The sequence below is a fragment of the Palaemon carinicauda genome, chromosome 25 (genome assembly GCF_036898095.1).
Source record: "Palaemon carinicauda isolate YSFRI2023 chromosome 25, ASM3689809v2, whole genome shotgun sequence".
In the NCBI taxonomy this organism is placed as follows: Eukaryota; Metazoa; Arthropoda; class Malacostraca; order Decapoda; family Palaemonidae; genus Palaemon; species Palaemon carinicauda.
Genome location: NC_090749.1, coordinates 91,586,288 through 91,609,704, shown reverse-complemented (window position 1 = coordinate 91,609,704; position 23,417 = coordinate 91,586,288). Strand labels below are relative to the sequence as shown.

Genomic DNA, 23,417 nt, shown 5'->3' with positions numbered 1-23,417 from the left:
TTAGAAGTCCTAGAAGAGAACTTTGGAAGAGTCTTAGAGTCCTTGGACTCCTTCCGAGGAAGGAGGTAGGACTCCAGCATCGAAGGCCGAGATGTCGTGTCCCTTCTGATTTCCGTTGGTGGTGGGGAACTCTCCGTGAGGGGAGGCTTCTTCCGAAGGGGGAAGAGAGGCGGTCTTTCCTCACGCGACTCTCTTGGCAGAGGTGAGGTACGAGAGTATCTGGAGGAAGATGCAGGAGGAGCTGGCCTTGATGGTCTACCCTAGAGGAAATGATCATGTCTGAGACTCCTCTTCTCCTCTTCAGGGGAGAAGAAGTCATGGTTCCTTGCAGAGGGTCTGCTGGAGCTGTAGGATGCTCCGAAGAGCGGCCAGACACAGGAGGATTGAATGCCTGTACCACTGCCCTGACCATAGCACTGAACCATGGCTGCTGACTGACTGACGCACTGTCAGACAGATCCCCTGAAGGGAAAGGGACCGAAGGTTCCCTACGAGGAGTCTCTGCTGAGTGTTGGTGCACTGGCGAGCACAAGTGTGTAGGAGAGCGCTGGTGTGCCGTAGAGAGTTGGCATGCAGTAAAGCACTGTTCAGCTTCTTTAGAATGCGCAGGAAAGCAAGGGCATGCAAGAGAGCGGCACACACTAAGACAATGCACAGGGTGTTGAGCAGTCCCCTCAGATTGCGCAGGATGTTACTAGAGAGCAGCTGGAAGCTTCGGCACTGGAGAGCAATGGCCAACGCTCTCCAGCGCAGGAGAGTATTGGCGCACGGTAGAACGCTAGCGTGCGCAAGAGAGCACTGGCGCGTAGGAGAGCTCTGGTATGCAGGAAAGCGCTGGCACACAGTAGATCATTGGCGTGCAGGAGAGCTCTGGTGCGCATTGGCGAGCCTGAGACCAAAGTTGCGCGGGCGCGCACTGAGGTTTAGGCAAGCTGTTGCGACGGTGATTGTAGGTTGGCTGGTGAGTACTAGCGAGCTGGGAAACATTGCTCTCTGTAGTGAGGTTCCGCTGGAAGGTGCTGAGGACGAGCAGGTGAAGGCCCGCGCTGAAGCGTTGTAGAGAGCTGACAAGCTGGAGAGCGTGCCCGCTGAGTAAAGCGTGACAGAGCAGGCTGGCGCTGATGAGATGTTGGTGAGCGCTGGTGCATTGCAGGGTGCTGGCAAGCTGGAGAGCGTTGGCGTGTAGCTGCACGCTTAGGTAGGGCCTCAGGAGACTGTACCGGAGACAGGATTGGTGATAGTAGGTCGGCAGGTCAGCTGGTAGGAAGCACAGGAACAGGGATGTGCCCTTTGGAAGGGTGAACATCCACCGATGGAGATTGTTAACAGTCTAAAGAAGAGTCCAGGACCAAAGTACGAGGAATAGCAGCAGCATTGTTGGGAGAAGGTCCAGGAACGAGTGAAGGAGATAACTGAAGCGGGACAGGAGACGACTAAAGCGGAGGCTCCTCTGCGAGGGACGGCTGCGATGACAAGGCTGAAGTGCTGAAGAGGCGTCTTTTCCCTGATGGGGAAGGACAACCTCTAAGGTGAAGCGGCGGGTGAGCTGTGCAACCGAGACGCCCTCAAGGGGCCCTTGGATCAGAAAGCTGACAATGAGCAGCAGAAGTCCTCCGAAGAGGAGTCTCTATGAGAGAACTTCACCGAGGGAGAGAAACACTCGCAGGAGAGACAGATGTAGGACTAAGTTTCCCCCTCGAAGGATGATCAGGAACGGAGGAAACTAAGTCGGCAGCAACAGCTGGAGAGTCTGGAGGGGCAGGGGCGTGGGTAGAAACCACAGAAGACACCTCTGACACCACAACGTCGATAAGCGCAAGTGGATCTACCTCCGAAGTCAACGACAACGGCTGCACACTTGCACCCTGGAGGATGAGCTGTAGCAAGGAATTTTTCGAGGGCGGACCCGGAAACCCCAAGGACGACCATGCCTGTAAAATAACAAATTTGGAAATAATTTGTATTTTTCCTAACTTACAAACCTGGAACTATTTATAGAGTATTACTTTTGGCAATGCTGAAAACCAGCCAAGACAATCTTAGTGAGGGACAATTACCCCATCCATTAGTTAGCGGGAGGGGGTTGGGGTAGACTGGCTACCCCTCTCACTCACACCTGTAGGTTGAATAACCACTTTTGGTTTCTGGCAGGACTTCTAGGGGGACAGGGTGGCAGGCCAATTGGTATAAATAACTCGAGGTTTGTATGTTAGGAAAAATACAAATTACTTCCAAATTTGGTATTTGTTCTAACACAGATACAAACCTTCACTATTTATAGGGTGACTTATTCTTAGGAGGGAGGAAGTTCTACCAACTGCCCTTGGTCATGACCCAGGGTTCACTCTAATTGATCTTTGATCTAATTAGTAGGAACCCTACCCTCGCTAAAATCAAAGCAGTTACAAGGTAACTCAACGATAGCGGCCTGCAGAAGCTTGTGAGAAAGAGACTCGTGGCTTGTCTTTATGTAGGAACTCAAGGATAAACATGAGTTCTAAGACATATCCAATACCCTCCCTCAAGAGGTATTGGTGACGTAACAAAGTATTTATTCATACTCAGGTTGCACAAGGGAAATGAATCTTACCTGTAGAGGGGTGAGGTCAGCTATGCTTCGATTTTGCGGAGCTGTTTCGGGGGGGGGGGGGGGGGGGGAGGGTGAAAGAAAGAAGGGAGCCAGACATTCTCTTCATTCACCCCAGACTAACCCGGGTAACCTCACCCCTCAACCCTCTGCTACTTGTCCATCAAGGAGCCTGAGGCATTAGATCACTTGTTGTGCGGCCATCACAGGACCAATGGAGAAGGTTTCCATACTCCTGTGGGTTACGTCTTTCAGGTAGTGGGCTGTGAAGGTCGTCTGACGCTTCCACACGCCCGCTTGCAATACCTGTGCCACAGAAAAATTCTTCTTAAACGCCAGAGACGTTGCAATGTCTCTAACGTCATGAGCTCTGGGTCGGTTGGACAGAGGAGGATCTGGATATAGAGCGTATTCCATTACTTTCCTTATCCAGGAGGAAATAGTATTCCTCGTGACCCTCCTCTTGACCTTCCCCGTGCTGGAAAAAAGTGCTTGTACACGGGGGCGAGCTTTTGCTGTTATTATTATTATTATTGTTATTATTACTAGCCAAACTACAACCCTAGTTGGAAAAGCAAGATGCTATAAGCCCAAGGGCTCCAACGGAAAAATATCCCAATGAGGAAAGGAAATATGGAAATAAATAAATGTTGAGAATAAATTAACAATATATTCTAAAAACAGTAACAGCGTCAAAACAGATATGTCCTATATAAACTACCAACAACGTCAAAAACAGATATGTCATATATAAACTATAGAAAGACTCATGTCAACCAGGTCAACATAAAAACATTTGCTCCAACTTTGAACTTTTTAAGTTCTACTGTTCTTCTTAAGTAACACCTCAGACTCCTTACTGGACATGGTAACAGTTGGTCTGGATCTTCGGTTACAGAACGAAGACTCTCTATCCGAAATGGGCCGAACCTGGAGTACGGCACACCAGGATTTTGTCTTAGCTACAAACTCAGGGATGTAGTTGAGGATTACTTCCCCCATCTCATAGAGTGAGAGACATCAGCAAATAGACCATGAAGTTCACTGACTCTCTTGGCCGAAGCCAAAGCAAGCAGGAACACCATCTTCCACGTGAGGTGGTAATTGGAGGCCTGGCGTAGTGGTTCATAGAGGCCCTTCAGAGGCCTGAGGACCCGAACCACGTTCCAAGGGGGAGGTCTTAGCTCTGCTTGGGGAGAAGTAAGCTCGTAACTACGTATGAGCAAAGAAAGTCCCAACGAGGAGGAAAAATCGACTCCTTTCAGTCTAAAGGCAAGACTCAAGGCTGAGTGGTAGCCTTTGCCTGCCGAGACCAAGAGAAGCTTTCTTCCTGAAGGTATACAAGAAACTGCTATAGTTGGAACAGAGGCATCGAGGGGAGAGATACCCCTTCCACGACACCAACCACAGAAAACTGACCACTTCGCCTGGTAGACTGCCTCTGTGGATCTCCTGAGCCATTCTTTTTGCAACCAGTTACGAAAAGCCTCTCTGTGTGAGGAAGTGCTGGATAGTCTCCAGGCGTGAAGTCGAAGCGAAGCTACGACTTTATGGAAGATGTTGGCATGTGGTTGTTTGAGGTCATGCTGTGGAGGGAGCTCCCTCATGATCTCTGTGAGGAGATGCAAAAGGTCCGGGAACCATTCTGCATGATGCCATAGCGGAGCTATGAGGGTCATTTGCAAGTTGTTGCTTGCTCGTACCTGGTTGAGGACTTTTCTCATCAGACAGGACGGGGGAAACGCGTAAGTGTCCAGGTTTATCCACCGTTGTTGGAAAGCATCTAGCCAAAGAGCTTGGGGATCCGGTACTGGGGAGCAGTACAATGGGAGCCTGAAATTCAGGGCCGTTGCGAACAGATCCACAGTCGGGGAACCCCACAAAGTCAGGACTTTGTTGGCTATCATAGGATTCAAAGACCACTCGGTGCCAACTATCTGATTCGCTCTGCTCAGCTTGTCTGCTAGCACATTCCGCTTGCCCGGAATAAAGCGAGGTGATACAGTCACCGAGTTGTCCTCTGCCCATCTGAGTATCTCTACTGCAAGATGGCACAGCGGCTGTGAAAAGGTACCGCCTTGTTTGCTTAGATATGATACTACCGTGGTGTTGTCGCTCATCAACACCACGGAGTGCCCCGCCAGGACCTGGTGGAACTTTTTGAGGGCCAGAAAGGCTGCCCTCATCTCTAAAGAGATTTATGTGCTGGTACCTTTCTGATTCGGACCATTGGCCGGAGATGTAATGGTGCAGCACGTGAGCCCCCCATCCTTCTTTTGATGCATTTCGAAAAAAGCATCAATTCCAGGGGAGAGACGAGAAGATCGATCCCTATGCAGAGGTTCGGCTCCGCCAGCCACCACCTGAGATCCAACAGTTCCTCTAGCCCTATGCGGACTAGATGATCCCGGGAATCGGAGTGTTGGTTCCACTGGGATTTTAGTCTCCACTGGAGGGATCTCATCCTGAGGCGACTGTTGGGGACCAGTTGGCTCAGGGAAGAGAGGTGACCGAGAAGGCGAAGCCAATACTGCGCCAGGAGCTCTTTCCGACTGAGGAAGCCCTGTGCTATCTCCCTCAGTCTCTGGATCCTTTCATCTGATAGAAACGCTTTGTGCCTTAGGGTGTCTAATCGCATGCTTAGGTATACCAGTTCTTGAGAGGGGAGAAGTTGAGACTTCTCGAGGTTTACCACGATCCCCAGACCCTGGCAAAACCTTAGAAGCTCGTCTCGGTGACGGAGAAGGGCCGCCTCCGAGTCTGCCATAATCAGCCAGTCGTCCAAGTATCTTAGGAGACGGATGCTGACTCTGTGAGCCCAAGATGATACTAGGGCGAATACTCTCGTGAATACCTGGGGTGCTATGGAAAGACCGAAACACAGAACCCTGAACTGGCAATGCTTCCGATTGAACATGAATCTCAGATACTTCATGGAACACAGGTGAATTGGGATCTGGAAGTATGCATCCTTTAGATCTAGAGTGTACATGAAGTCCTGGAGCTTTTCGCTTCTCTGACTGTGTCGGCCGTCTCCGACCTAAAAGGTGTTTGTTCGACAAACCTGTTCAGGGCCGAGAGGTCGATGACTGGTCTCGTCTTTAGACGCCTTTCTCACAAGAAAGAGTCCACTGTAAAAATCTGGGGACCCGTCGTGGACCTCCAGGAGAGCGTCCTTCTCCAACATGGAGTGGACTTCTGCCCTGAGGGCAAACTCCCGTGCGGATCCCTTCGCACAGGAGCTCGATGGAATCGGCACTCGAGTCAGTGGAGGGAGAGAGAGCGTAAATGGGATACGATACCCTGAACGAATCACCTTGACCATCCAGGGTTCGGCCCTGTGATGAAGCCACCTCTGCCAGCAGCTTTGCAGGCATCTCCCCCCCAGGTGGGCAAATGGGAGGATTGCCTGTCCTATCGGGACCGGCCTCGGCCAGATCCCTTCTTACCCTTTCCTCCACGAAAGGACCTTTTGCTGTGAAAGGCCTGCTTTGCACCCTTTTCACCCTACTGTTTTGGGTCTCTAGCCCTTTTCGGTTGCAGGTTTTGCTGTGCTTTCCGCTGTGGCTGAGAGGGGTAAGGTCTACCTGTTAAGACCTTTTGGATGAGGGAGTCCTGACTGGACTTCCTCCACCTCTCTGCCACTCACTCGACATCCTCGGGATGGAACCTGATGGGAGAGGAACTCGATGGCCCGAGTGCCAGACATTAGGAAAGTCTCCAAAGACTTCCTGGAGGACTCCCGAGACAGGTCCTTAGGCCACATCAGTTGTCCTAAGGATCCTAACCAGAAATCCAGCCACGAAGTAGCCAGCATGGCGTATTTCACCACCTTCTCCTGGTTCAGGATTTCAGAGGCCGAAAAGGAGACTGGAAGTCGCGTAAGTTTCTCGAAGGGTGTGGCCTTCGAGAGTGGTCGAGAGGCAGCGTTGGAAGAGATTCCCTGAGGATCTCGTAGTACCTCCTCTGAAACACATACAGAGGAGGTAGGAGCTTGGAGGACGAGCTGGAGCGAAGAGAGGTGGTGGACTCAGTTGCCTGGGACACTGTCTTCTGTTTGGCACTCTTCAACCCCTTTGACCAGGGCAAAGCTGCGCTGGTCCTCTGAGGTTTCTGAGTGCCATAGAACTGGTCAAGGACTGTTTCTTTTCCATCTAGGGGGGCTGCTGATGGATCTGGAAGTCCACTGATGGAACGGATGCAGGCTAGGACCTGCCAGAAGGTGTGTTCCGACTCCTTCCTCTCATCCTCCGTAAGCTTAGGGCTAGCAGCTGCTGGAAGAGCGTCGTCCTCGAGATCGTTCTGCCCTTCCACGTCCGAGCTCTTATCCATAAGTGCCTGGAGTGGGTCAAAGTCGTCAACTGGATAGACTGGGGATAGGGAGACTGACGAGGAGATGCTCGCTTCCGGCTGCCTGGGAGGCAGTGAGGAAGGAAGCCTGGCCGAGGATTTGGGGATGGTGAACGAATCCTTCGGTTCCCTCCCACGAGGCCAGAGGTGGAATTTAAGTCCGTTGCTGTATGGGGCGAGTCCCGTCCGGTTGCAGGTCGTGCCTCCTTAGGCACTATCTAGACCGGTGAGGGACGGAAGGAGGCTCCACAGGAAGTAACTCTATCCTCCTAAGGGGGGGGGGGGGCGACCGATGAATCCTTTTCCCCTATGGTCTGGCCTATGGCGTCTTGAACTGCAGGGGCCTACCACGAGGTTCATGCCTAATCTCCTCCAGAGGTCTTTTGTAAGGGGATGACCATCTCCCTTTGCCAGAAGGACCCACCTGTGCGGAATCTTCTGAACTCCTCCTAGGATCAGAGGGAGGAGAGGACCCTGGGAAGAGAGAAGGCGATAAAGGGATCCTAGGTGTGTCACCTAAGGACTGAGAGCGGGGAACGACTCCTTTCATGGCTTGGCGCATTACATTGAATAAGGCGCTAAGCCATGGGGGTCACGAGCTCCTGAGGAACTAAGGGGGAGGTCCTTAGGAAGGAACTGCTCCCTGGGTTTAGGAACCTGGGCAGGTTTCCTAACCCTCTTATCTGAGGGAGGCTTCCCTACAGGCAAGATGGCACAGGCTTACCCTAAGAGATAAGATCTGGGCTCGGTCGCGCAGGCAACTGTTGTCTCTGTTGAGGCCTAAGAGGCTTGAGAGACTGATTGTGAGTGCCAAGATGGTTGCACGCTCGTGCGCCGAGCTGTCAGTAGGCGTAAAGGTGCTCGTGCACGCGCCCTTCCCGATTGCGAGCACCTTTTTTGCACTCGTGGCGCGCATAAGGTTGTTCGCGAGTGTGGCGCGTAAAGTTGTTCGCGCGTGTGGCTCGTAAAGTTGTTCGCGCGTGTGGCGCGTAAAGTTGTTCGCGCGTGTGGCGCGTAAAGTTGTTCGCGCGTGTGGCGCGTAAAGTTGTTCGCGCGTGTGGCGCGTAAAGTTGTTCGCGCGTGTGGCGCGTAAAGTTGTTCGCGATGCACAGTAGGTTGTTCGAGCGCATGGCGAGCAACAGGATGTCTGCGCATATGGCACGCCATAAGATGAACCCATCCGTCATGTTCGCCATTTTGTTTGCGAGCGACAAGTTGATCGTGCGCGCCAATTTGGCCGTGCGCGCTAATTTGGCGGTGTGCGCCAATTTGGCCGTGCGCGCCAACTTGGTCGTGCGCGCGAGAGCTCTCAGGTTGGTGAGAGAACTCACTGCTACGCTCACTCGAAGGTTCACGATAGCTCGTGTTGTGTGAGCGCAAACGATCAACACAACGAGTTTGAAAACTCTCTGTCATAAAAAGAATGACTATGGTCACGAGAACCTGAAAGTTCAGCGTGAACTGTGTTGCGCGAACCCGAAGGATCAACGCAATGAGAAACCAAAGTTTCTCTGTACAAGACCCCGGAGGGTTAACGTGACTAAGGGTACAAGGGATCAAAGTCCAAAGTAGCCTGTATTGCGAAACACTGAAGTGTTAGCGTGACTAAAGTTACGAGAGCCCAAGGGTTCGGCGTAACTCAGGTTACATGACCCCGAAGGGTCAATGTAACGAGGAACCGAGGTTCCTCAGTCACGAGACCCCGAAGGGTCAGCTTGACTGACAGTACGAGAACCTGGAGGTTCAACATTACCATCGTTACGAGAACCCGAGGGTTCAGTGTAACAGAAACCCAAAGATTTCAAGTCGCGAGAGCTCGAAGGTTCAGCGCGATGGAGACCCAAAGGACTCCTGCTGTCATGAGGACCCGTAGGATCAACATGACGAGAGCCCAAAGGCTCAAGATCACGCCAGCCCAAAGGGTGATCGTTACGTGAGGAGAACCAGCAGGTTCAAAAAGAAGTCTCCTCACAGCCCGAAGAGGAGAACGTCTGAGGTGGGGAGGGGTTACCCACCCCTCCACTCTACGAACCTCTGGAGATGAACGTTCAACAGACTCCGCCTGAGGGGGAGACTGATTAAGGTCTACAGATAATTTCTCCGCAGGGGAGGAGAGTTCACCCGAAGGAGAACTACGCTTATAACAAGGTTCTCTTTCCGCCCCTGGAGGAGAACCTAAAGCGTAAGGAGATTGCCAATGTAAAGAAGCAATCTTCTCTCGCGAACGAGGGATATGTTCCCCCGAAAGGGGGAGCTTGCCTTGGAGAGAGCCCTGCCATCGCCCATGGTGGGTTAGCTAACTCCTCGGCGTCGGAAGCAGAATTTCGGCCTGACCGACGGGCAACAACGCCTGCGCCCATTAGAGGAGGATCGACCTCCGCAGAGGAAGGAGATTACCGCCTTCTCTCTGCTCCCCTTCGGAGGAGTTCGAGGAGAACTTCCTTCGTGGGGGTACCATCGACGCCCAGCGATGGCCACAAAGAGACAAGGTCTGGAAAGGAACAGGCGCTCCCTGGGGCAAGAGAAGGAGCCAACTCACTAAGGGAGCCGCCACCTTCGCCTATCCCACAGGATTGACCATGAGTCACAAGCCCTGTGCTACTGCTCGACCATGCCCCGGAAGGGCCTGGTCGAGGATTTGGGCGTAGAAGAAGCAGAAGCCCGCGATTTCTTCAATTTCAAGGAAGGTCCCAAAGCAAAGAATCGCTTTTAGACTTCTTCTTCTTCTTACGCGCAAACCTCTCCCACTGGGAGGCAGGCCACTCCCTACACTCGGAACAGGTGTTGTCCCGCAAACACTGACTTCCCCGGCAATCCGGGCGCAAAGGGTGTGGGTCCGTCTCCACGGACGACATGAAGGTACTGCAACGGCGGCCTTCAATACCTGGACATGTCCGCATAGCGGGACAATAACCAAACACACACCGATACACACAAAAGAAAAAGGAATAGTAATCAAGTCAAAGCAGTTTGTTTAACGGGAGAGAGAGAGACAGTACGTCCACACTCTACCGAGCCTAAAGTAAAAGTGGTTACTCAATTGACAGGTATGAGTGAGCGGGGTAGCCAGTCTACCCGAACCCCCTCCCGGTAACTAGCGGATGGGGTAATTATCCCTAACTAAAATTATCTTGGCTGGTTTTCAGCGTTGCCAAAATTAATACCCTATAAATAGCGAAGGTTTGTATCTGTGTCGGAACAAACAAAAAACATAGACGACCATGCCTGTAAAACATAAAACATAGACAAGACCTCATCCAGGGGCAGAAGTGGGGCAGCTTCGCTAGGGGAAGCAACACCATCTTTCGAAGACCGGGATTGGCCACAATTGAAAGGGTCTACGTTACTACTCGACGGTCTCTCGGAAGAGGCCGAACGAGTAGGAGCTTCGGAGGAAGGTCGGGAGACGCAAGAAAAAGCCTTAGGTATTCCCCCTTTGAAAGAGAAATATACCGCTTAGACTTCTTCCGTCATCGCCCAAACATCCCCCACTGTGAGGCAGACACCTTCCGACACTCACTACACTGGATGTTACTATCACATCGTTGACCTCTTCAGGCGGGACAAAAGGTGTGGCGATCGGTCTCCACTGCTGACATATAAGTTTCGCAGGGCTGGCCATCAAGTCCAGGGCAGGAGCGCAAGGTCGCAGAAGACAACATACACACACACTAACACAAAGAAAAAGCACAAAAGAATTCATTAACGGCGAAGGATGAGTAACGGCAACAACCATATACCATCCGAGCCAAAAGCAAAAGTGAGCTAAATCACCGGTGTGTGAGTGGGAGCGGTAGCAAGCTAGCCTCACTACCCCCGCTAACTAGAGTATGGGCAGTTAACCCTCGCTAAATTTTAATGGCTCGTCATTTCAGCTACGCCAAAAGTAAAACCCCTAAATAAATAGCGTAGGTTTGTATTCTAGTTATCGAACCAATCTGATTAGCAGTAGATATTAGAATACAGTTCAATACAGTACTGTAATGTATCATAAAACAGTGAGGTCTTATTTCTAATGCTCAGCAAGAAGTTGATAATGATTATAGGTACAGTATCATACAATAGTAATTATTTTAAAGGAATTATTAAGCCAGACTTGTTTATAATTAAAGGGCAGAGATTAAAGAATAAGAAAATCTAACGGTCAAGAGGGAAGATGGAAAATGGAAGTAATCTAACTCAAAGGCCACTAAGATCTATGACACGGCCTCTTACACATTGGGAACAGTAATCCAGAGGGAACTGTTCTTAATATCAACCCTACTTATATTTCCATAGTATGATATGGTACCCAAAACCCTGATTCCCAAACTCACCAATGAAACAAGAGGAGTCTTCAGTGGATGTCCCTTCAGCCAATACCTGTCTCATTCAGTCTTTGGACAAGAGAATTCAACGCAATGGATTCCATTGTTTCTGGATTTATCTGATCCTCTTCATTTCTTCTTTCTATAAATGGCAGAATAAGGAACCATCTGCATCTCCATTGAATCCAGTATTGACTTTACTGACACCGAAGAAAACGAGGGGGTCTGGAGTCACGGCAATGATGGAACCCGATAAGCTGAGCTGCTATGAGGCTGGATGGCGATTGTCTTAGTCACCTTTGTGTTGAGACTCCTGACAATATGACGGCTGTTATCTCCTGCCACAGCAAAGATTAGGACAATCAGCTTGATACCAGAAGGCGATTACGTCTTCCTGAGGAATATAAAAAAGAAATTTACTTTGTGAAAATAATAATATGAAATACTGCATATTGTGCTGTGCATGGAATTCATAATCACAAAAAAAACAGCTTAATAAGGAATGAAAATGATAAAACTATGAGGAATAAGAGAGATGTTTGACTCTGCTCAAGATAACACATTATTGTACTGTACTTTATAGTCTTCCATCTGTCTACGAGCAATGCTCAATGGTAATACAGTATTCATTTTGATATGCAAAAGTCTGAAACATAAGGTAAGCAAAAATTATAAAGTCTTAGTTTAAATTACGAAGTGAATTATTTTTCAATATAAATCCCAATTGAATAAATGATAACAAATAAATGTACATAATTGTACAACTGTAATTTATTTCTATGAAATCTGCTAAACCATTTAGATTTGGTTTTGAATATTGGGTATATCTTGAACGAAAAAAAAACGGAAGAAAACTTTGGATTAAAATTGGAAGAAAGAAAAAGGAACAAAATCAGAGTTTGCTAAGGAAAGTAAAATAGCCACAAGAATAAACAGACCATAATTGCACTGAGCACGGTATGTCGAAACCAGCGTCTCCCAGAAGGAACCATCCTTGAAATTGACCAAAACCTTAACTAACCTAACTCTGAGATTAATCTGTCCTTAGACTGACAAGGAGATATTCTATAATATTAATTTATTTATAATTTGAGGCAATTTTGTGTCTGGCCTATGTGTAGGCCAAGACAGGATCAATGCAGGGTATGACAGAAGGTTTTACCAAAGAGGAAAAAAAAACAAAGTCCGAGAGATCAGGTTTCTGAGAATCTTTTGTTTCGTGACGAGATTTTGTCAACTCCTTATTTGCCTACTTCTGTACAATGCCTGTTTAGCCTAAATAAAATTAGGAAAACTAAATGCAATTAAACCCATTACCCAAAAATGCCACATTTATCGTAAAAGTTACATGGGCGCAAACCCCTACCGACGCTGGTAAAAGTTTATTTAGGGTCAGGGAAACATTTCCAACAGAAAATGTCTGTTGTACTGTAGTAAATAACGTGATTTAACCAAATTTGACCTTCATTTCAATCGCAACCAAACAGAACAACCAGATCGGCTAACTTCATTTTACACTAAATATAAAGGTTCTTCTTCCGCCGTGGGTTCGCTTCGCTGGCCGAAAAATAGAAACCCTAAGCTCACTATGTACTGGGAAAACTGGTATGTACATACGAACGAACGAATGGGAGCGCAAAAGACCGATCCGTAGAATGTCAAAAAATAAATGAAAAATTTACCATAAGTATAAAATATATATAATTTGTGCAGTTTTCAATGGATTTATTATACATCAAAGAACATAATGTATAGAAAAGAAAAGGTTTGTTTTCCCATTATATACCGTTTTCCCAAATGTGTTTTTCCCAACCAAAAACCCAAAGTTGGTTTTGACTAAGAAAAGTTTCCCCGACCGAAACTATAATAATATCAACCAACCTGTGACTTAAGAGGGTCCTTTAACCTCATGTTCTTGGGGTCCTGAGGTTAAATCTATCCCATAGGCACAATTTATATGGGAAACTCCGTCTAATAATATAAGGATAAAACGTCTCTATGGATTAAATATCCTACATGATATGGGATATGGGGAGGCCACCCACAGACGTATACAATGGCCTTATACAATAACAATACCCTTTGTATGAAGACAAAATTACAATGATTATACTAATTATATTCTAAAGCAACATTAAATAAGAAATGTAACTTACTTTAGATTATATTAGATAAGAAAAACGAAGCCATTTTTCCTTCGAATGACAACAAATTCTCGATTTCTGGTTATTAAAGAAAATGGGTTAATAAAGAAAACGGGTTATTAGGAAATTCAGGAATCATGGTAGACTTCGATATATCTACATTTAGGTTTCAATTCATGAATTTGGCATTTTTATTGATTTAAACTAAACAATTGTGTGTCATATTTTAAATATATTATAAATATAGATTATTTCTATCAATATATAAATCTTCAAGCCACTAGGTCCATGAAATAATCTCGTTTTTTAATTATTTTTTATATTAGACAAAATTCTTTCTTATGCTTCAAATGTTAATAAAATATATATGATTGTTATATAAAAACAAACATAAACAAAAAGCCTTTAATATACTAAAATTAATAATGAATAAACGAAATATAACGTCTACACATCATGTAGTTTATAGCAAATTTCCCCCAACAATAATTGTACTTGAAGTAACACTAAGTGTTTTTAACCAGAGTTTGCAATATTGCATTAACAAAACTTGCATCGAATAATAGCGAGTTTTCTTCTTCTTGGAGGAAATGTATGTGAAAAGAATATCTATTAAATAATTAGATTTCATTTATAAATTTAAAGGAAAATAGCGACCTTCTGCAAACTCACTTCCTTTGCATATTTTAGAAAAATTTATGTTATTATCATAATTGCTTTCCAACAGCCGTTAGGTAAAGCCAGACTTCTATTAACATTAACAGAAATTGCCCCAAGATTAATTGCTTCATTAAATCAAATGTATCAATACATAATTTCTAATAAGAATGATATTTAGTGCATGATTGGACAAGAGATTTTGAAACGAATCTGTACTAAATTAAGGGTTTTAGAAATGATCTATTAGATAAATGTCCAACAAGATATTTGAAGATGTCTTTGTTTCTATGTTGAAATATGTCTTACCCAGAGACACGAATACAGGAATGGGCGAAAAGGAATGAACACATAAGTAAAGGGGATGAAAATGATTAAGAATTTTGGACATAGAAGTGTGAAAGGTGAATGGTAAGGAAAGGGTAGCGAAAGTTTCATCTGATTCTTTCTCATTAAACAGAGAAGAGAGAAGTTTGAAAGCAAATAAATATGTATGTGGAATACATAGAGAAAATGTTGATTGAATAATATATAGATAACTAATAAAGAGATCTTTGGGAATTCACAAAACAGAAAATAAGTTGAGAATAATTGAAAGATTTATGATGGAACCAAAGTGTGTCTACGTAGGCCTATTGGAATCTTGTAGAAATAAAAGTGGAGATGAGAAAAATGTGTGTTATTGGATTATCTGCATTTCTTTTGTTCAACATCTTTGTGGATGGAGTGATGGGAGATCTCTGAGAGAAGACACAGGATGATGGAACAGAGTCAGTTGTGGGATAAGGAAATGAATGGTGAATAGGGAGAGAGGGCTGGTTGGTGATTGCAAAGGATAGTGAAAAGCAATTGAAGAAACTGGTGAAGGAGATTAAAAGCATTTTCAAAGTAGGAATTTTAGAGCAACTTTGAGCAAAGGGACAGAAATTAAAGTAAAGATAGAGTTAAAGTATGTCAAAATAGATGGATGAGGAAGAAAATAATTTTATTTATATATGCAGTTAGGACTAGTGCGATGTGGGATACTCTAACTACCTAGGAATGTTATACAACAGATAGATGTTGTGGGTCCTGTAGGGCACAGGGCTCCCCTGTGTGATAGGATCAGGGAATTAAACCCTAAATTAAAGTAAAGTAAGTACAACAGATGATAGGAAGATGATAAAGGAGGTAAGTTGAAGAAACAGTTAAAGTCAGAAAAGCAGCCGGATGTGTGCAAGACACGGCTACGATACTCGAGTTGTAATGAACCCCAGACTGGAATGTACGGAGGCAGACTTGAACCCACTTTTCTTTAGAGAATTTAAGTGCGGATGTTGAATGGGATGAAAGAAAAAAGGTTGAAGCTGTTGAGATGAAGTTGGCATAATATATGAGACGTAAGAAGAATCAATTTGATGAAAATTTCAGAAAATGGGACGAGAAATGGTAAAGAGTTGAGTGAAGGTGACAGTATTGATCAGAGCATTGGAAAGTGGTCTGGTCATGTGGGAAGAATGGATGATGACAACAGGTTTATTATTATTACTGAGACATTGCTGGAGGCAGGATGAGAGGAGGAGGCCCATCAAAGGATGTGAGAGATGACACTGAAGGACTTGAAGGAAAGGATTGAAGGACCCACAGCAGATGTGCAGGAAGTACTAAAAGATCTCTTGCAAGATGGATGTGCATAATGGGGCAGTGTTTGTCTCTGTAGGGATTTAATGTGCTGTTGGTGAGGTTTCTGTGTATGTGTTTGAAGTGGATGTTCTACTGCACAGGAGTCTCATCCTTGATTTATCTCTTAGAAAATGAATGAGCCAGTGACAGTTGTCTTCTTTTCCTGAGACAGCCACCACTTAAAAGAAATGACTACTGTACATTCATATGTGTGTTCATGAAATGATGTTGGTACATCTGCTTACCTTTCATCTCCTCACATTTCTTCATTTCCTTAACTGACGAAATCGTAAAATTCGTTAATTTCACGATATTTTCCTTATTTTGTCAATTTTTATGTTAATTCTTGACATCCCTTCTATCACATATCTGTTCTCTCTTTATAAAACTTCGAATAATGACAACAAAACTCTTTCCAGGGTCTTAAAATTCGCTATTATATTGACGTATATTTGCTATAAAAGGAAACCATCTTGCCTCCCGTTAAGGCGTTGGCGACGCTGACATGGAAGGCGTTGGTTTGATGACGTCATCGAAACCAAAGCGTCTATTGACTGAGGTCACGTGAGAAAGAGAGCGACTCCCATTACAAGATGACTTCAGGTTTCTTTCCATGTAAACAAACCACCTAAACTCTTCTTCTTCTTACTAAATGAAGTGTGATTAAAATCAGATTCATTTTGATGTTTCTGAACTATTGGAATTGTTATTTTTAATTCTTTTATTATGTAATCATGTATATTTACTTATATTTATCCTGAATTACACCATGTGCTAAACAAGTTTATCTACGAGGCCTCGGTTTCATTGTGTATTATTACATCTCAATGTATCCTAGTATTCCAACTACTTTTTCTTATAGGAAAAATTACGCTCCCTTCGAAAATAACACTCGTTCACGTCGCAAATGAATAGTTACAGAAATATATATACATCTATATCCGCCGATAATGGGGGACCCCCTTTGGGAACCCGGGGTTTTGGGTGGGGTAAACATACTGGGGAACCAATATATAACCGTAATTCAGTCCTTTTCTTCTCTATACATTTCTCTCTGGTATTTATTATAACCGTAGGAAAAGACAAATCAGTATACCTGGATATATTTGGGAGGAGCCGTTTCAAAGGTTATTTCTTGTAGTAATACAGTAACCAGTGCTGCCAACGCCTGATGTAGATTAAATGTTAGCATTCCATACCTGATGTAGATCAAATGTTAGCGTTTCATGCTAACATTAGCACCCATTTGTTCGTTTGTTGTTCGCCCCATCTTCTGTCCTTCGCTTATATAACCCCACTTCGCAGGAGTTTCTCTCCATTATTACTCTTTTTATTACCGTATTATTTTCTCATTTTATATTCCCATTCAATATAATTTATCATACATTCCATTTTACCTTCCTATATTGGGTTTATTTGTTTTGTTATTTCCTTTCCCATTTGTACGTACGTTCGTTTCATCAGTTTCCGATCTGCGCATATATCCCCCCCCCCTGCGCAGGAGTTTCCTCTCCCCCATTACTCTTTTTATTAGTGTTATTTTCTCATTTTTTATTCCCATTCAATATTATTTATCATTCATTCCATTTTACCTTCCTATATTGGTTTTATTTGTTGGGTTATTTCTTTATCCCTTCCCGGTTTCACATAAATACTTACCCTGGATTAGTTTTTTTATCCAGTTAATTCTCGGTATGATCTCCTCATTTTATATTCCCATTCACTATTATTTACCGTTCATTCCATTTTATCTTCCTATATTGTTTGTATTTATTTTTGTTGGTTAGTTCCTTTTCTCTCCTCTGTGTCTTATAAAACTTTTCTTTGGTCTAGTTTAGATATCTCCCTACCCCCCCCCCTTCCTTTATCTCTTTATGCGCTCTTTTCCGACCCATTGTTCCAATGCCTTTCCCGTTTTAACCTTTGACCTAGTTACTCATTCTTCGTTACTAGTGCGTTTTTTTCCCCGTATTTTGAGATGGAACATATTATAGAAACTTGTACCGGTTGCAGCATTCCGTATCTAAAAGCAGTGACTCAATTCCATGGTGATTTTGTTGATAATTCAGGTAATGTTGAGCATTTTCTTAAATCTCACAATGTTATTCCTCAACGTTTAAACTGCCCCAAGTATCGTGCGCTTTTATCTTATAGGGCAGACATTCACGGGTTTTATTGCTCTACTGTAACCACCATCCGTAAAACTAAGAAGAAACGTCGTTGTGGGTATACTGTTACGGCCTATAAAGGTACTTTTTTGGACAAAAGTCGTCTACCCCCATGGAAGATAATATTATGTGCGAACCACTTTTTGCATAATCATTCGGACCATGAGACCCTCATGGATGGTATAGACATATCTTCAAAGACTAGTGTGGATTGGAGAAGTTTCTGTTCGGAGGTTACCGAATACTTCTTCGATAATCAAGAGGCGATTGGTGGTGATGGAGTTACTGTTGAAATAGACGAAACTCATTTTGGTAAATCTAAATACAACCGTGGTAGACCGTTAAGTGCCATATGGGTCTTTGGGGGTATTGAACGTGTGACCAAGAAATTTTTCATTATCCCTTTAGTTCCCCCCCTTTCTACTAAACGAGATGCTGCTACTCTAATTCCCCTCATCCAGAAGTATATTAAACGTGGTAGTATTATTATGAGTGATAAGTGGGCTGCATACAACTCTCTATCGGAAATTGGTTACGTTCATAAGTCGATTAATCATTCGGAGCATTTCGTTGACCCCCTAGACCCAACCATCCATACTCAAAATATAGAACGTTTCTGGAGAGAAGTGAAGGAGTGGGTTCAGAGGCCTGGAATCAAGACTGAACATTTCAAGCAATATTTTTCCAGGTTCTTTTTCACCCACTACTATCCTCGACATACGTTGCTCCACCACTTTTTCATTACTGCCAGTCGCCTCTACTCTCCTTTACAACAACAGACAATCGATCCCCCCTACCCACATGACCCCGATGACCCCCAGCCATCCACATCCCAGTCATAGAAGTTAATGCGTCAGTCTCTTCCTTCCGAGTCCAGCAAGTTTCGACGTTTTCTTCATAAAAGTAAGTCATTCCTCAATAGTCATTATTCGTGTTTTGTGACCGGGGTACTTCTAGGCAAGGTTAGGTGGGTTTGTTAGGTTCTATGGCCTTTCTGTACTTTTTATATATTTCGTACCAGTTATATGGAGAAATTATTGAATATATCTGAGGAGATATTTAGCAGTTCTAGCACTAGTAATGCCATCGTGTCGTTGGTAGTTCTGTGTACCATTCGTCTCCGTTGGTAGTACTGTGTATCAAGGTAAGTCATTCCCCCATTCTTATTATATGTGTTTTGTGACCGGGGTACTTCTAGGCAAGGTTAGGTGGGTTTGTTAGGTTCTGTGGCCTTTTGGTACTCTTTATTTATTGTGTAATAGTTTTATGGAAGTATTATTTAGTTTACGTATGGAAAAATTTATTTCTACCTCTAGTAATGACATCGTGCCGTTGGTAACACTGTGTACCATTCGTCATCGTTGGTAGTTCTGTCAACCATTGGTAACGTTGCTAATGTTATCGTCCCCTACATCTGTTGTTTATATATTTTAACTCAGTATATATGTCCACAGTGTTAATATTTATATGGTTCATTTGTATTGTATTTCATTGTGTGATTTCGTACAGGAAATATATGATTTCCTATAGTAGATATCGTGATTTAACTGGTTTTCTCATTCATTTCATCCGTAATAACATCAACCAATTCGTCAACTTATAACTAACCGAATTGGTTGATCTGTTTGTTTGCGATTGAAATGGTCATCATAATCGGTTAAATCTCGTTATTTGCTATAGGAAATCATATATTTCTTGTGCGAAGTCACACGATGGAATAATATACAAAATTACTAAGTCCATAGTTAGTTTATTTAATAGATCTTGAATAAGTAGACAGAGTCTAGAAGCCCCTAATAGATCCTTTGTGCCATTTAATGCATTAAAGGATTTACAAACTGGTCCAATTAGCTTAATCTTGACTAAGTTCTCTAGGTACCATTCGGTCCACAACCTTAGAGCCATTGTTTAGTTTAGATCGTCTACCTTCACCATTGCTCAAAGTCATTACAGAAATACTAAATACAGTTCACCACATTGCACACTTACCCTCCATTACTGTGTCCTTAGATTTGGCCTCACAATCAAGTCATTTACATCACTAGTATAGGCCATGCAATAAGGTAGGCTTCACCTCTAGGGGAGATTGAAAGCTCACAGGAATTTTCAGGTTTTGGTATTATAGAAACCCAAATAAAGGAGAAATTTTTCTTTAAGTCAGATGTGGGGAACTTGAGTCTTTAGGTCATTTGGAGTAAATACAGCAACGCCTCTTCACTGTCAATACAGTACATGTGGGATGACACTATTATAATTAACAAAGGATCTTTGCAGCAACTCTTTGCCCTAGAGTGGCACCAATGTTGTCAGATACTTTGATATCCATTTCAAAATGTTGTACAATCACTTGAGAGAGAGAGAGAGAGAGAGAGAGAGAGAGAGAGAGAGAGAGAGAGAGAGAGAGAGAGAGAGAGAGAGAGAGAGAGAGAGAGAGAGAGAGAGAGAGAGAGAGAGAGAGAGAGAGAGAGAGAGTTGTACAACCACTCGAGGTAGAAAGGGTGGGGGGGGGGGGGGTTGGAAGGAAGAGTCTGTGATCCCATAACCCTTCCTTCTTGACCCTATAGCAGAAAGGTCATTGCTGATTTTTGCTCTATATTTTTCACTTACAAGTATGAGATAATTATATCTATAATACATTGGCTGTGTATGTAGGAGGAAATATAAAAAAGAAAAGTACTTTACAAGTTCACTGTAGACGGGAACCACCGTACATAAAGAAGGAAACATATCACTTAAGGGAGAAAGGGCATACACCAACAAACTGGATCTGCAATGGAAGAAGAAATTGAAAAAGTCAGATCAAAGAACTCTCTTCACTTTCCATTCCCGAGGCCTGAGCTCTCTGGGAGGACAGGATTGCCCCAACTCCTCATGAGCACAGACAATTCCCAGGAAGAGGAAAGGTAACCATTTCACCACTGAGATTGATATCGGCTATCAATTATTGAAATGCTCCGACCCCAGAAGTATCCAATCAACGACCTCAAGATGGCCCACTCTTCCTCTTTCTCTCTGGCACACAGCTGCAGAGGATATTCACAGATATTCAGACATCCACTTTGCAACGCCTCACAAAAAGCCTTTTGCTGGAGGACGTACTGAATAACTGCCACCCGTGAAGAAAGAGGGATGCCACTGAGTTGGGATACCTCTGCAGGTGGGACCCATAGAGGAGGTTGGGCCATTGGGTACCTCGTCAAGGAAACAAATTGGTTTGAGGCTACTTGGAATCAATGATTTTGAGTTTTCCTGCCTCGTAACATCAAAGGTCATTGATGCTGAAATCACTTGTTATGAATAAATTATGAAAGGCTATTCAACTCAAAACCATAAAACAAACAGATCAGTATAAAAATTGAGTAGCTCTCATTAAACTGCTTCTGAAATTAATATAAAAAATGGATTTTGACATAGGAAAAATCTATTTTTGGGCGAGATAGTCATGTTTTCCAGATGGAAGTTCCTCATTGGCAGCTTCTACTTGGGATATTTCTGCAAGTGATATACCAGAGAAATTTACCTTAGAGGTATCAATGGAGTTCCAACCTGCGGAGTGAATATCCCGAGAGATATCGTGTATAAATCAGGGACGTTTTAATAACAAGCCATGGTTATCCCTCCCCGAATAGTTAACCTTGTCTCGAAGGAAAGGCGAGGGTAGGATACGTGGGCAGGAGAGCTGTTACAACTCCCGATCTCAATACGCTACAACTAACACGTTTCCTGTTGAACCCTTCCAGAAGCAGCCATCGCATGTCACAAGGTCCCACACTGAGAAATGGGAGGGTATGGAAAAATAACGGGCGGGCCATCAGGACGACATGGCTATCTCATCCAAAAATAGATTTTTCTCATGTCACAATCCGATTTTTGGGCTCGAGCCATGTCGTCGTAATGGAAGTGTAGCAGAGAATTATCATTCTCAGTTGTGGCCAGAAGATTTTTAACCCTGTAACTCCAAAGATATAAGCATACTTCCAACAGCATTGGTAACTATGGTACCCAACGATAAGAGTAAGCGAGAAGTTTGTACAAAAGTAGCAACAAAGCAAATCAATAGCACAGTCCCACTCACTGTGAAGAAGAACTTTGTCTCCAGTGGATGAAAAGACCAAAGTCTATAAAAGAGTGTTAAAATATTTTGATATACTACTTTCATTTCATATAGATAGCAGGTCCAAAGGAAGGAAACGCAAAAATGGATAGTAGTCTTATAATGTTTCCGAAAGTACATACATGTAGTAATAATAATACAACAATATATGCACTATATACATATACAGAAAACCAGAGTTTTCAGACCCCAAATTATGCAACAGAGAAGTAAACCGTAATACTCGTGACATAAAAGGAAAATATTACCTGTGAATCATTATAATATTAAAAAGACATTTGGAACAAAAGATCATAGTTCCTTTGCAAAATGTAGACTGAGAAGTTCCAATTACACAGTCATAAAGAGTTCAAAACTTCTAGTACAGTCAGGTTATGGCCTAACTAGGAAGGGGAAGGGGCAGAGAAACACCCAAGGGTGGTCTCTAAGGCGGCAGAGAGATTTTAACTAGCAGAGGTGAAAATCTCACCTACCTAGGCCAGGAAAGTTATCCCACAAGTAGGCCCACTAACAGGCACAAGGAAAGGGGAAGAAGGTGGTGATGATGGGAGATTCAGAAAATGGTGAGGCGGCATGACAGGAAGGCCCAAAGGCAACATTAGAACAGCAATAGTGTTCCAAAGGGGCTGCCGTGATAGGGCATAGAGGATAAGTCCTCACAACCAGGCATAGCCTACCAAAGAGTAAGAGAGAAGCTCAATGATGGTTAAGACGACACAAGGAGGTCTACTAGTCAGCATCAGAACAGGGGTTAAGGCATTCCAATGAGTAAACATAAGTAGCCACAGGGAACAGGATCCCAAGACCTGTGGTGCCTCGCCACACATATAGGCTAAGTGGAAAGTGAAAACAGTCTACTTGGGGCAACTGAGAACACTATCCAACTCCCAGAAGGACCTTCAAGACTGCAACTCCCTGCCGTGACAAATCGACAGCATGAGAGGATAGACAGCCTCACCCAACTGGTAAGGTTTGGTGAAAGAAGGGTATGGTGCATAGTGAAAATTACCAGGCATGGGCGCCGGCTAGGGCAGGCTAGCCTAAGAAAATGCTGATAAAAACACACAAGAAACACCAAGGAATGATGGGGGGATACCACACTTTAGAATAATAAAATAAAACATATTCCTAAAGTAAAATAACTAAATAACTAAGCGTTTCTGAGCGATTGATATGACGTAATGGCGCCGAAAGCATGCTGGCCTCAGAACAACTAAAGCATGCCATACAATAAAAATATATGGTGGAGATACGAAATACTCCAACACACAAAAAAGGGGGTACTCAACTTAGTCGATGAGGAAGAAGCTGAAGCATCCATGATTGAAAATCACTCAAAAAATTAAGAAAACTAACAGAAACTCTCCAAGCAAAACAAGATGGATGGCACTGCAAAGGGGAATAGTTTAAAGAGGAAATATGTTAGTT

The 23,417-nt window shown here is 44.1% G+C and overlaps 2 long non-coding RNA genes across 3 annotated transcripts in view; one reads left to right on the top strand and one right to left on the bottom strand.

Annotated features, from left to right (window-relative positions):
* The window catches only part of LOC137618703 (uncharacterized), a 313,464-nt gene extending 301,828 nt beyond the window's left edge, over positions 1 to 11,636 (bottom strand). For both annotated transcript variants that reach the window (XR_011039805.1, XR_011039806.1), the window contains exon 1: positions 11,254 to 11,636. This is a non-coding gene — a long non-coding RNA (uncharacterized lncRNA). The remainder of the gene's footprint in view (positions 1 to 11,253) is intronic.
* LOC137618699 (uncharacterized) overlaps positions 1 to 23,417 on the top strand; it is a 375,124-nt gene that overhangs the window by 139,175 nt on the left and 212,532 nt on the right. The window lies entirely within an intron of this gene.